Raw genomic sequence first — 12,909 nt, 5'->3', positions numbered from 1 at the left:
GACTAATGATTCTTATTTATTATAAACAGAAACACCGTAGGTATTAAACGTAACGTTAAATTCCTTTAAAAATTAAGTATTATGTTTTTTCTAAACAGTTCATTTCTTGTAAGTAAAAAAAAAAAAAAATACACGAGTTGAGGTTGAAACCAAAACCTAAAGACAGTGAGTCAAGTACGATAACCATTATATCAGCTTGACATGATGTTTAAAAAGTGTTTTCAAACTTACTTATTCTTAACAAAGTAATTGGTCATGTGAACGATTCACGAATGCGCATTTGTGAAACAGTTGACAAACAGATAAAAATCCGACGACCCTCACCCCCATGTACCAATTTTTCAATTTTGACCTGTTAGCAGTCGTTTTTCCGGGTGAAAACCGATTAAAAAGTTTTCCACATGTCTGAATACCCTATATACCAAATTTCAAGTCTGCAGATCAAAATTTTGTTGAGTATATAGGTTGAGAGTTGTCCTCACACACACACACACACACACACACACACGCACACACACACACACACACACATTCTCACCAGTAAGTAAAAAAAAGTACTCGAGCTGAGATCGAAACCAAAACTTAAAGATAGTGTGCCTAGTACGATAACCATTAGGCCAGTTTTACATAATTTTTAAGGAGTGTTTTTAGACCTACTCATACATAACATAAAGAACCTGTTATATTTCACGACCGTGCATGTGCAGTCGTGAAACAGTTGAAAACGGATAAAAATCCTATGTCCTCCCATATACCAAATTTCAAGGATGTAGATCAAAGTATTTGTGTAGTATATAGGTTGAGAGTTGTATTCACACACACACACACACACACACACACACACACACACACACACACACACACTTTTATAGGTATATAGAGAAGTAGTTTGCTTAGTTCTGGGCTTGCGAATTGTCACTTATATAACTAACTAGCCTGGGTGCCCGTTATTACCTGGGTGTTTAGAGGTGTGTGTTGAAAAAAAAAAGAAACAAGTTGTAGTAGGCAGGCAGGCTCGAACCTGTGACGCGAAGGCAGAAAAGAAAGTCGAGGTGTGTGTAAGGGTGCTGATTGAGCAAAAAAAAAACAAAAAAAACATAGGAGTAGTAAGCAGACTCGAACCCGTATCACACCAGAGTAAAAAGAGGTGAAAAAAAAAAAAAACTGTCTTACCGATGTGCATACCGTGGTTGTGGCATCAAGGGCTATCGAAATATGCGACATCGTGGAAGCGAAGGTTGAATGACTTGCAAAAAATGTTAGCGAGAAAACCCGACCCTCCCTGTACAAAAGTGCTCAGTTGAGAGTGAAGGAATTAATGTCTTTGGCCAATTTTTCAATATTTGTCGTCCGAAGGGTCGAACTTCAAAACTTATACCGATCTCGTGAAAATCCCTCGCCTGTGTCGAAAGTTTTAGGCAGACATACAAACAAACATGCATACATACATTTAAACAGATTTTTGCCTTTTATATAATAGATGAACTTAGCACTTTTATCCGTTACTTCACTAGGCCTTGTAATCCCCTGCAGATTAAATAAGGAGTTTCATTCGAAATTCTGTACTGATTTCCGAGTTTGGCATAAAGATTTCCAAGTTCACCAAGACATACTTGAAGAAGGTCAGAGATTACACTGGTCGAAATGTTGTGCCAATAATACTCAATGTTAGAACTGTAGTCTGAATAATGCAAATTATCGATATGCTTCTCAAAAATATTAAAAACATTATGTATCTTTATATATCGTATTGTACAACTGGGCAATGTTGGACGTCCAGCTAGTTTAATCTATAATATAAATCTCACCTGTCTGTTTAAATGTATGCATGTTTGTATGTTTGCCTAAAACTTTTGACAGAGGCGACGGATTTTCACGAGATCGGCATCATTTTGAAGTTCGACCCTTTGGACAACAAATATCGAAAAATTGGCTAAAACATAAATACCTTCACCTTCAACTGGCACTTTTCTACAGCGAAGATTCGCTTTTTCCGCCGATATTTTCGAAAGTAATCCTCTCTTTTCGATTGACTAGTCTTAATTTAAACCTACATCATTTCCAGTTTGGCGATGGACGCAACAGCAAACACGTCACGTCCCCCCCACGTTCTTTTCTTCCTTTGCGGTACGGGTTCGAGTGCCTACTACCACTTTTTTTTTTTTTTTTTGCTCAACACACACACCTCCAAACACCTGGGCAACGCCGGGCACCCAGGCTAGTATATAATGAAAAGTCAGTTAGATTTTCGAGCTTAGACCTATATAACATTGAATCTGACAATTCGATATTTGATTCTACCTAGCTTTTATCTTTTGTTGAACGTAGGTACACGTTGTTAAGAAGAATATAAGATAACAACAATGTATTGTGCACAATTGCACTTGATTCGTTTAAGTTGTTGAAATTTGATCTGATTTTCTTCCTCTGTCTATCAATAGCTATTCATGAACAATTAATAATTAACAATTAACAATACTATTAACACAATTGAACTAATTACATCAATAAGAGGAGCAAATAATTCTGCTCTCGTGTGTGCAAGTCAAACATATTTTTATGGTTACAGAACATTACGATATTTCATCATCATCATCATCATCATCATCATCATCATCATCATCACTGTGGGCAGATGAGTTAAGACAACGCATGAGATCAACTTGCATCATCATCATCATCATCATCATCTATAATAATAATCATCATCATAATTTATAATAATAATCATCATCGTTATAATCATTTATAATCAGCGTCATCATCATACTCATTTATAATCATCATCATCGTTATATTCACTTATAATTATCATCATCATCATAATTTATCATCATCATCATCATCATCATCATTAATCATCATCATCATCATCGTTATATTCATTTATAATCATCATCAGCATCATCATCACAATCGTTATCACAATCATCATCATCATCATCATCATCATCAGGAAGTTGGTTATGTGGTTAATGACACGAACTGACAATCTGGGTGTGCCAAATTCAAATCCAGTTCATTCCACAGAAACACTTTCATTTAGAATGTTGGCAACCTTCACATGGTCCCTCCCATGAGTATTTGACCTCTTTCTAGAAAGAATTCTAACTAGAAAGATATCAAGGAAACGAATGTCAACAAAAATCATCTGATTCAAACGAAATCAATGAATAATGGATCAACACAAAAAATCATCAGCAATATTCAATGCTCAATCCTGGGTTTCCTCATCACTATTTCATCTGAAAATAAGACGGCATGTCTTGATTCAAATTATTCAATAAAAATTCATTGAAACCTCAGTTTTTATTTTTTTTATTTTTTCTATTTTTCACTCCAAACAAGGCTACTTGGAACATAAACGGCTACGATATGAGTGTATGTTTAACAGGAGAATGTGGGGAGTTGAGAAGCAAAATGTCTTTTCAGATTGACTTGAGATCCTTTTTTGGACCCTATCCAAGAGTGAGAGACTAGTGGCAGATGCACCAACCCAGAAGTGGCAACAATACTCCATGCATGGACGAATTGTGGTTTTGTAAAGATATAGGATACTCTTTGGTTTGAGTAATTTTCTAACATGGTAGAGAGATCCCACCTTTTTTGCAGCAGCCTTATCAATGTCCTCAATGTATTTGTTCTAATTCATATTGCCTGTGAATGTTAAGTGTTGTGGTTGCAAGGTTGAACAATAATTAGTAAGGAAATACAATGAAGACGCAAACAACAAGATAACGCAATAATAAGTGTATTAAAGAAAAGGTATATTTACAATATGTTCAAATGACAGTGTCGAGTCAGAGTCTTGGTGGGAGGACATGTACGCTCTTCGGCGTCACTTCCGGTGGCATTTGAGTAAGACACACCAAGGCCAACCTAGGCTTGCCATTTATAGTGTTATGTTATTCGCATATGCAAATAAGTGGTTGCCACCACAACATTAAGCTAAGGAATTTAAGCGATGAGCTCTCGGCTAGGATGTTATATGTCATGACAGTCGGCAGTTGAGAAGGCTTATTGTAGTTGTTAAAGGAAAGAAGCTTAGTCTTATTAGCATTAAATGTTACTAACCATTTATGGCCTATTTCATAAGGAAGTAAACTGTATTTAACTTCTATATGTCTTTTCGGTGTCTGCTGGCGGCCATATTAAAAATGGCTACTGGATCAGTTAGATGATAGTTTCTTATTCAATTTTGTAGGTAATCTATTGGTAAACCTCTTCACCAAAATTATTGGACTTTGTCAAGAAATATAATAAGTCTTTGAATATTCTAGTTAGATGATTTCAAAGAATATTGTATGGTATTTTATATTTGGATCATTTCGAATTTTCTAGATAAGTATTGATTTTTTTTTTACTACAGAATAACCACTTATCAAGGTCTGAGGGCCACTCGAGGATAAAGGTTAATGAATGTAAGGTGGTAGTGTAGTAATCGCTAATGGTGTAAATGTAATTCAAACCCTAATTTATTTTTCAATTAAAGGAGCCAGGATCAAGGCTTCATTAAAGCAAAAAGAAAAACAACGTGGTTTAAAAAAAAAAAAAAAAAGGTTTTAAACTTCGGACTTTACAGGTAAATTTCTATAAAAAACACTTCTTTTTTTGTTTTAAATTTGAATATATTATTTAATGATCTTTTATCTTCAATTTGTGATATACAAAACTTTGGTGAGTAAATGAGTTATTTACTTTTTAATAGACATTTCAAAATGGGGGCGGGGCGTGAATTAAAAAAAACGTTTGTCTAAAATATTACATTCAGTTGATTGGAAAGAGCATAAAATTTCACATTGACCCTGAAAATATCGTAAAAATTGAACGAATAGAAAAATTTTGATAGATTTTTAAAGTTTAAAAATTACAAAATACTGAATTTAATTGATTTCATTAATGTTTTTTTTTATACAACTTTAATAGTTTATTTTGGAAGTATAATCCATAAAGAAAATAAACAACCCACTTTTAAAAGAGAAATTACGAGTTTTTTATATTTTATTTGCAGTTTCGTGTTAGGGGTGTCAAAAATTCCCCCAAAATTCTGATACACCTAGAGCAGAGATAGGCTTGCAATGGCTCTTTTGCAGAAAAGAGGTTGCAGAGAAGAGAAAAGGGCATCACCTACTAGGTTACAAAGCCGGTTTTGAACTCGATGAAGGCACGATAGGGTGCGCCAAGTAGCTCCTGCTCAGATCTGGCGATAGTACTCCTTTTTAGGGCGTACCTGGCTCTTATACATATAGAGGATTGCATCGGAAGTGAGATAGTTACTGGAGCGTTTTTTGTGTTATTTGAATTATTCGGACTACTGTTCTCATCTTGATTGTTATTTTCGCAACGTTTCAGCTGATATAATCTGTAACTGTCTTAGTCCAGGAGATAAAAGTGTTGATTAACAATTAGTTGTAAGTGACAGTCTTCTGGAGGTTGAAGGTTCGATCCTTACTAGAGATGATAATAACTAATGATATATAAAAACCGAGGGTGACTTCAGTAAAACGGAAATCACGTAATTTCCGGAGGTGGGGTGTGGGGAAGAAAGGTTCTCCCTTTTCCTAGCAAAACTTCAATTGATGCAGACCTGTGTAAAAGGCTTAATGTGAGAGAGGGCCGGGTGCGCACAAGGTAACAAGGTATCTGCCTGTGAATCTGTCTTTATTTCTCCCCCACCCCCATGCGCACACTCAAAAATAAAAAAAAAAAACAAAAAAAAAAACATTACTTTAAAATAGCTTTTGTTGTTTTTTGTTTGTTTGTTTGTTTTTTCTTCTGTGACGGTTCTTTTCTGATTAATAAATCTTATAAAACTAAATATCGGCGCTCGAGTGACTGTATCCACAGACAGTCAAGGGTTTTGGTTCTCAGCGACGACACGGGTATATATGATTTATACACACACCAATAAGTGAAAACGTAATCTATCTATCTATCTATCTATCTATCTATCCTACTCTTTCTCTGTCACTATCTCTTAATATATTTATCTATCTCTGTCTCTGTATATCTATATATCTCTTTAGCTATCTATTTATCTACCTCTTAATCTCTATCTTTCTCTCTCTCTCTCTATATATATATATATATATATATATATATATATATTATCTATCTCTATCTCTCTATCTCTCTATCTATCTATCTATCTATATATATATGTCTCTATCTCTTATTTATCTCTCTCTCTCTCTCTCTCTCTGTCTCTCTCTCTTTCTCTGTCTGTCTGTCTGTCTGTCTGTCTGTCTCTCTCTCTCTCTCTCTCTCTCTCTCTCTCTCTCTCTCTCTCTCTCTCTGTCCTTTTCTGTCCTCTGTATCTATTCTGACCACAACTGTGGAACAAAAGTGCAACAGATAATTTAATTATAAATTGTAAACATTCGGTCTCAATACATCCTTTATTTTCTGAAAGTGGTTTGTCTAATTAATTGCAAAATTCATTGAAAAAGGCACGTTGGAGTTGTTATTACAGCTTAATAAGAAGCCAACAACCAGTTGTCATCATAGAGGCATTGGTAGCGGCAAACAATGAAGCACGCGCATTTCAACCTCCGATTTTCTTCCGGTGTATCTTGTTGAACTTGAGAATCTTTCCGTCACCTGGCGCTCTCAAGAACTTTAACAAGTACCCATGGCGTAGGGGATAGAATACTTGTGAAAAGTCACTTTTAAACTTAATACTCATCTGGAGATTGAAGGTTCAATCTTCAGTGTGGATGAAACTCAAAATACAATTGTGTTTTTTTTAGAATTTCTAGCCAGTCATGGATGACGGAACAAGAACATTCCATCCCCGTGGATTAAATAAAGTTCCGTTCGGAATTCTGTCCAGATTTCTGAGTTTGACAAGATGCAGGCAGAATCTCAATGCAACATTCAAGAAACAAAATATAAATTGATATTGGAAGAAAACTTTAAAAAATAATGGTTTACTTGAAATGACACTAATAGCTGAGTAGTAATACAAGGTGCATTTAATAAGTTTCCAGACTTTTTTTTTTACAGGCATTTAAAATTGTCGTAGTCTCTTGAAAATTCTGTATGTTATTGCTATAAATCTTATGAGATGACTGACCAATTTTTTCATGATTTCAGGTTCAAATGAACAGCTACAGAAGGAATTGGAATACACCCTACTAAAGCCTGATTGTCACGGCTGGTGAATTTAAAAATGTAATCTGGACGTGAAAACACTTTAGAAGAAGGATATGCAATCAAATTCTGTTTTAAACTTGAAAAAAATGCCACAGAAACGTATGGAATGCTTCAGACTGTTTGCATGAATCGAGCATCAATTTTTGAGTGGCATAAGAGATTCAAGGAAAGCAGGGAGTCTGTGAGTGATGATGAAAGTTGTGGGGGGAGTAAGGAAGTCAGAACAACAGATCATTCCGCACAATGAATCTTGGAGAAAATACATATCCTGATATACTGATATACTTGCTAAGTTACAATAATAAAACAAAATTATAACCATTCGATTCGGTGAAAAGTTTTCGAACAAAAAGATTCATTCTTTTTTTTTATTTGAGAATCATCACTTATCAAAGTCCTTGGAGGATAAGGGTTAATGAATGTAAGTTGGTAGTAATCGTTCATGGTGTAAATTGGGTAGAATTTGATTATTTATGCGAATGGCTTCACAGGAACTTGTTTACATTGGATTTGAAGGCTATCATGTTGTATTCAACTGGGAAGCAGGACAGCGAAACAATGTTCCGCAGGCGAGCAGTTCTGGGAAAGAAGTTTTGTTTATGGAATCTGTGTTTAGACTTAGGCACAGATAGAGAAGGAGAGAAATCGTTTATAGTGGTTGTAGCTAGTCGAGTGCTTTTTGTGAAATATTTCATTGAAATATCTCTCAACTAATCGATAAAACAGAATTTCTTTCATGAAAAATAACCATTGAGAACAGGGGCAAAGAACTGGAGGCTGGAGCCGAACCTGAACTATATAAAGCAGGTTTTCCAGTGAGATAATCAGTTCACTAAAACATCAATCAGCTTACTAGTATAATTCCTGACTCACACATTAATCTATGCAACATAAACACACTCACACATTAATCTATGCAACATAAACACACTCACACATTAATCTATGCAACATAAACACACTCACACATTAATCTATGCAACATAAACACACTCACACATTAATCTATGCAACATAAACACACTCCCACATTAATCTATGCAACATAAACACACTCACACAACAAGTATGAGATAAATCAAAACACAAACTTCTTGTTTTATTAATGTTATATATTGGAACCTTGCGTTGGTAGGTATATTATATTATGGTCCGGGCAACGTCGGATATCCCGGGTAGAGAGGCAAATGACCGACATTTTAACTGTTAACAATGTTATGGAAATAACAAAGTGTTTTTATAACGGAAGAATGTTTTGAAATAGGACTCGAATTTAATGTGGAAACAATTAATCCAAAAATATGTAAAACAATAAAATGTTTAGAAGGATGTTTAATAAGAAAGGATTGGAATGTTTAATTTTAATAAACAAAGGTACGCGACAAAAGACCAGGAAATGATCTTTGATTACGTAGATACATGACGTAATGTAGATATATGACGTAACGAGTTTAGAGACACCTTAGAAAGTTTGTTAGTTTTTAGTGTAACTGGTGGTTGAGAGAGATGGTCGACAGACAGGATGGCACCCAACAGGGACAAGATCGATAATTAAGATGTAGACAGGACTCTATCAGCGTTCAACCTTTCCAAGATGGGAAACAACATTCTAGAGTAAAGATTACTGAAAAGAAACTCGAGGTCTGTTGTTCGTGGTATAATTTTTGTTGCAGCTTTTCGTCCAACACGATCAAGAATGAGCCAAGTGTGTTCCTTAATTGGCCAAATGTTGTAACTCCATAGAATGGTATTCGTCTCTTTTGTTGAAGGTATGTCTTCCTTTTGTCTGGCAAGAGACAAAGATGTTTATTCCGTTCCTTAATTGTCGTTATATGTGAACATACACCAAATACGTTGTTTTGTGACATTTTGAAAACCAGACGATCACACGTAAATACATGCATGAAGAACAGACGCACATTCAATAAGACACTCGTTACGTACGCGTGTATATATGTACAGAATATATACACACACACACACACCCATGGGAATACAACAGGTAGAGATAATGTTAGCAAGTATGCATTTTTTTAGATGAGGATTGGTTATTTATACCATTTGGATTCTTCGGACTACTTTCTCATTTTGAGTATCATGTTTATAACGTTTCGGTCGATGTAACCAACCTTCTTCAGGTGTATCTTATTGAACTCGGAAATCTCTCTGTCAAACTTTGGAATTTGCACTAAATTTCTAACGTAACCCTTTCTATTTTTTTTACACAGTGGTCACCACTTATCAAGGCCCGGAAGCCACTTAGGGATAAGGGTTATTGCAAGTACATTACGTTAGTGTGGAGATTTGATGAAGTGTTTACTTAAGGGGGCGGTTCATTAGGAATTTGTTTACGTTGGACTTGAACACATCCAAGTTGTAGTCAGGTAGGAAGCAGGCAGACGGAACAGAGTTCCACAGGCGTGCAGTTCTAAGAAAGAAGCTTTGTTCATGGAATCCACGTTTTGATTTAGGCACAGATAAAGAGTGGGGGAAATTTTTCACAGTGGATTCAGCTAGACGGGTGTTTTTCTTGTTTTTATGTAATTCGCAAGAGTTCCGTCACTTATGAATGGGTAGACGTCCTAAGTAATTTGCAATTGTATTTTCGCTCGCTCACACTAAGGATTGAACCGTCAACCTGCAGAAGAAGGTCACTTTTATTACTGAAATTTTTCAACTAGTATGAATTTCGAGGGGCCACATCAAGTACATGTCGGGATGACCTAGCAGAAAACAGAAATGGACCCAATGCACCTAGTGTGATTGATGTGAAGGTTCAGAGGTCAACTCCTTAGACAAAACATGCTAGAAACAGATGTCGATTTTGCATAAGAAATAATCACATGTTCGAAGATTGGACTACAGTTTCGACACAGTTCACGGCGAGAAAGCAGCCGAACCATACTTACTGACAATGTAGAAATTTAAGAGAAATTTCCTCAAGACCTGTTCGTTCGTCAATCATTTGTAAGGTAAGTAAGAAAAGTAACTAAGAAAGAATTAACTTTACCTTTTTTATAAGGAATTGATTTTGGTTTCTCCTCTTGTGAACGAACTTCTCTCCTTAATAAAACCTTTGAAACAGCGAATAAATCTTCTGTTTCTATACATGAGTTTTATTTGCCTGAATTAAGCAGCCAATAGACGATGCAACAACGGTCACACACATAGAAAAAAATGAAAATCACACACGCATTAAAAAACGACTATTATTTAATTAGTTTTATTTCTTGATCGCTCACTAGCGAAAATTTTATGAACTTCCCATGTGCTAACGTTTTGTTGGTTTTGTTATTGAAACGTTATACTAAACAATCAATGACACGAACTCATACATACGGTATAATCATATTGACACACCGGTTCTCTTTGGATCACCAAGGTTGAGCAACGTTGAGCCTGGTCAGTACCAGATTGGTGACCAGGCGCTGTATCTAGGAGAACGCCAACACCTCCCTGCAAGAACTGCAGAAATCTAATATCGTCATATGCCCTGATGAAGATATACATACGACTGGGTGACGTCTCAGCACAGTGTTGAATAGCAGGGGGGTTCATATTTAAAAGATGATGGGGACATTCATATTGATGAGGAACGGTGGACATATATATAACAATGATGAGGGGGGGAGGGAGACATAACAATTTGGGGATGTTTCTTCTTAACACATATGGCGAGGGTGATAGGAATACAGATTCTTGGGAGAGTTACACAATGTTCATAATAAGATGATTAACACTGATTTGTGGTATGACATTGGACCGGTCGAATGATGATGACGTCAGGAATTCACATTTGTTCTACATAGTTTAATCTTTCTACCCGTCGCTTCCAAAGAGCAGCTGACCACTGACTGACTCCGGATCTATGCTGACTAGCAGACTCAACTTTTCTGCCTCCCTACCCGACTGCTCTAATCTGACTAATTCTAGCTCCTATATTGAGAACTCCCTTTTTGCTATGATGTCAGATGTGTAGTTCTAAAACGTGACAAATTCACGTGGCTAAGCACACGTTTGTCCTATATACACTTCTGCAGACAAAGAATTCTCAACGTACCTATTTTTAACCTAATTTAATTTTTAACCTAATATAACCTATTTTTTTGCAATATATTTTTAATTTGTATTGTTCATTCTTTTTAGCTGACAGTTTTAATTCAGTTTTCATAAAAGAACGAACAATCAATTCTTTTTACAATACAAACAATATCTAACTATTTTCAATAGAATTTAACAATAGCTAAATCCTAACATCCCAATTTGTGAACCTTGCTTACAAGGTTCGAGTCTCGGCTTATCCTAATCTCATTTTTACTTATCTTATGTTCTTCTTATTTACATGGAAAGGGGACAGCCTTTTCCTGTAACAACAGCGCACATGCATTAGTCTGTCCGTTATACACACAACGCACATATATATATACACACACACACACACACACACACACACACATGTACGCACACACACACACATTTACACATTTACACACACAGATACACACGCATATACATACACACACATATATATACACATATACACACATATATACACACACATACAGACACACACGTATACACACGCATGCACACATACGTACACAAATATACACATACACACATATACACATACATATACGCACACACATATATATACACATACACATATATACACAAATATACACACATATATACACAAATATACACACACATACACGCAACTATACACGCACATACACACATGTACGCACGTACACACATGCATACACAAATATACACATACACACAAATACATATACATCTACGCACGCACACACATACACACACGCACATATATACACAGATACACATACACACAAACATACATGCACAAATATACACACGCATACACATAAATATACACACACATACACACGTACACACTTACGTACACAAATATACAAACATACACACACATATATACATACATGCTGTTGGATTCATATAAGTACTTATTGTCTCGTATATATTGTGACGTTTTTTCTTTCAGCAAATAAATCTGTGTTTGTTTATTGATTAAATACCGATTTCTATCCAAAGCAACGATTTTTTTTTGATTGTTTACTAAGAAAGTCTGCCGAGGTTGTAGAACTAAGCATTACATGGAAAATACTAATGACAATAGAGTCTGTCTTTTCTGTGTTAAGTTTGGGGTTAGACAGAAATTTTTTCTTGCTTTCAACCTGAAGATGATGACATTTCTTTTAACTATTTTCCTTCTTTTTTTTTTTTAACTATTTTTCCAAGAGCGAAAATTATTTGGTTTTCCTTTACAGGCAATAAATTTACTTTTTTCCCCCCATGTGCCTAACATCAAACTAAATTTCCACGAACGGGGTATTTTTCCAAAAATAATTGTTTAATGAGAAAGTCTGTCAATGCTATAGAACTAGACATTATATAAAAAAAATACTAATGATAATAGAGTCTGGCTGTGTTATGTTTTTGTTAGTTAAGGTTTGGATTAGATTCTTTCTTGCTTTCAAACTGAGGATGCTGGCGTTTGTTTTCACTATTTCCAAGAGAGAAAATTATTTGGTTTTCCTTCAAAGGCAATAAATTTACTTTCTTCCCCATATGCTTAACATCAAACGAAATTCCTACGAACAGAGTTTATTTCTAAAAACTTCCCATCCATGGAACACATTACTACATGACTTCTTCCCTGCAGCTTACAATATGGCCGTTTTCAAAGCCAACGTCAATAAATCAATT

Source organism: Euprymna scolopes, chromosome 29, assembly GCF_053919585.1.
Source record: "Euprymna scolopes isolate OS-2025 chromosome 29, ASM5391958v1, whole genome shotgun sequence".
Taxonomy (NCBI): domain Eukaryota; kingdom Metazoa; phylum Mollusca; class Cephalopoda; order Sepiida; family Sepiolidae; genus Euprymna; species Euprymna scolopes.
This window is presented reverse-complemented; position numbering follows the sequence as displayed.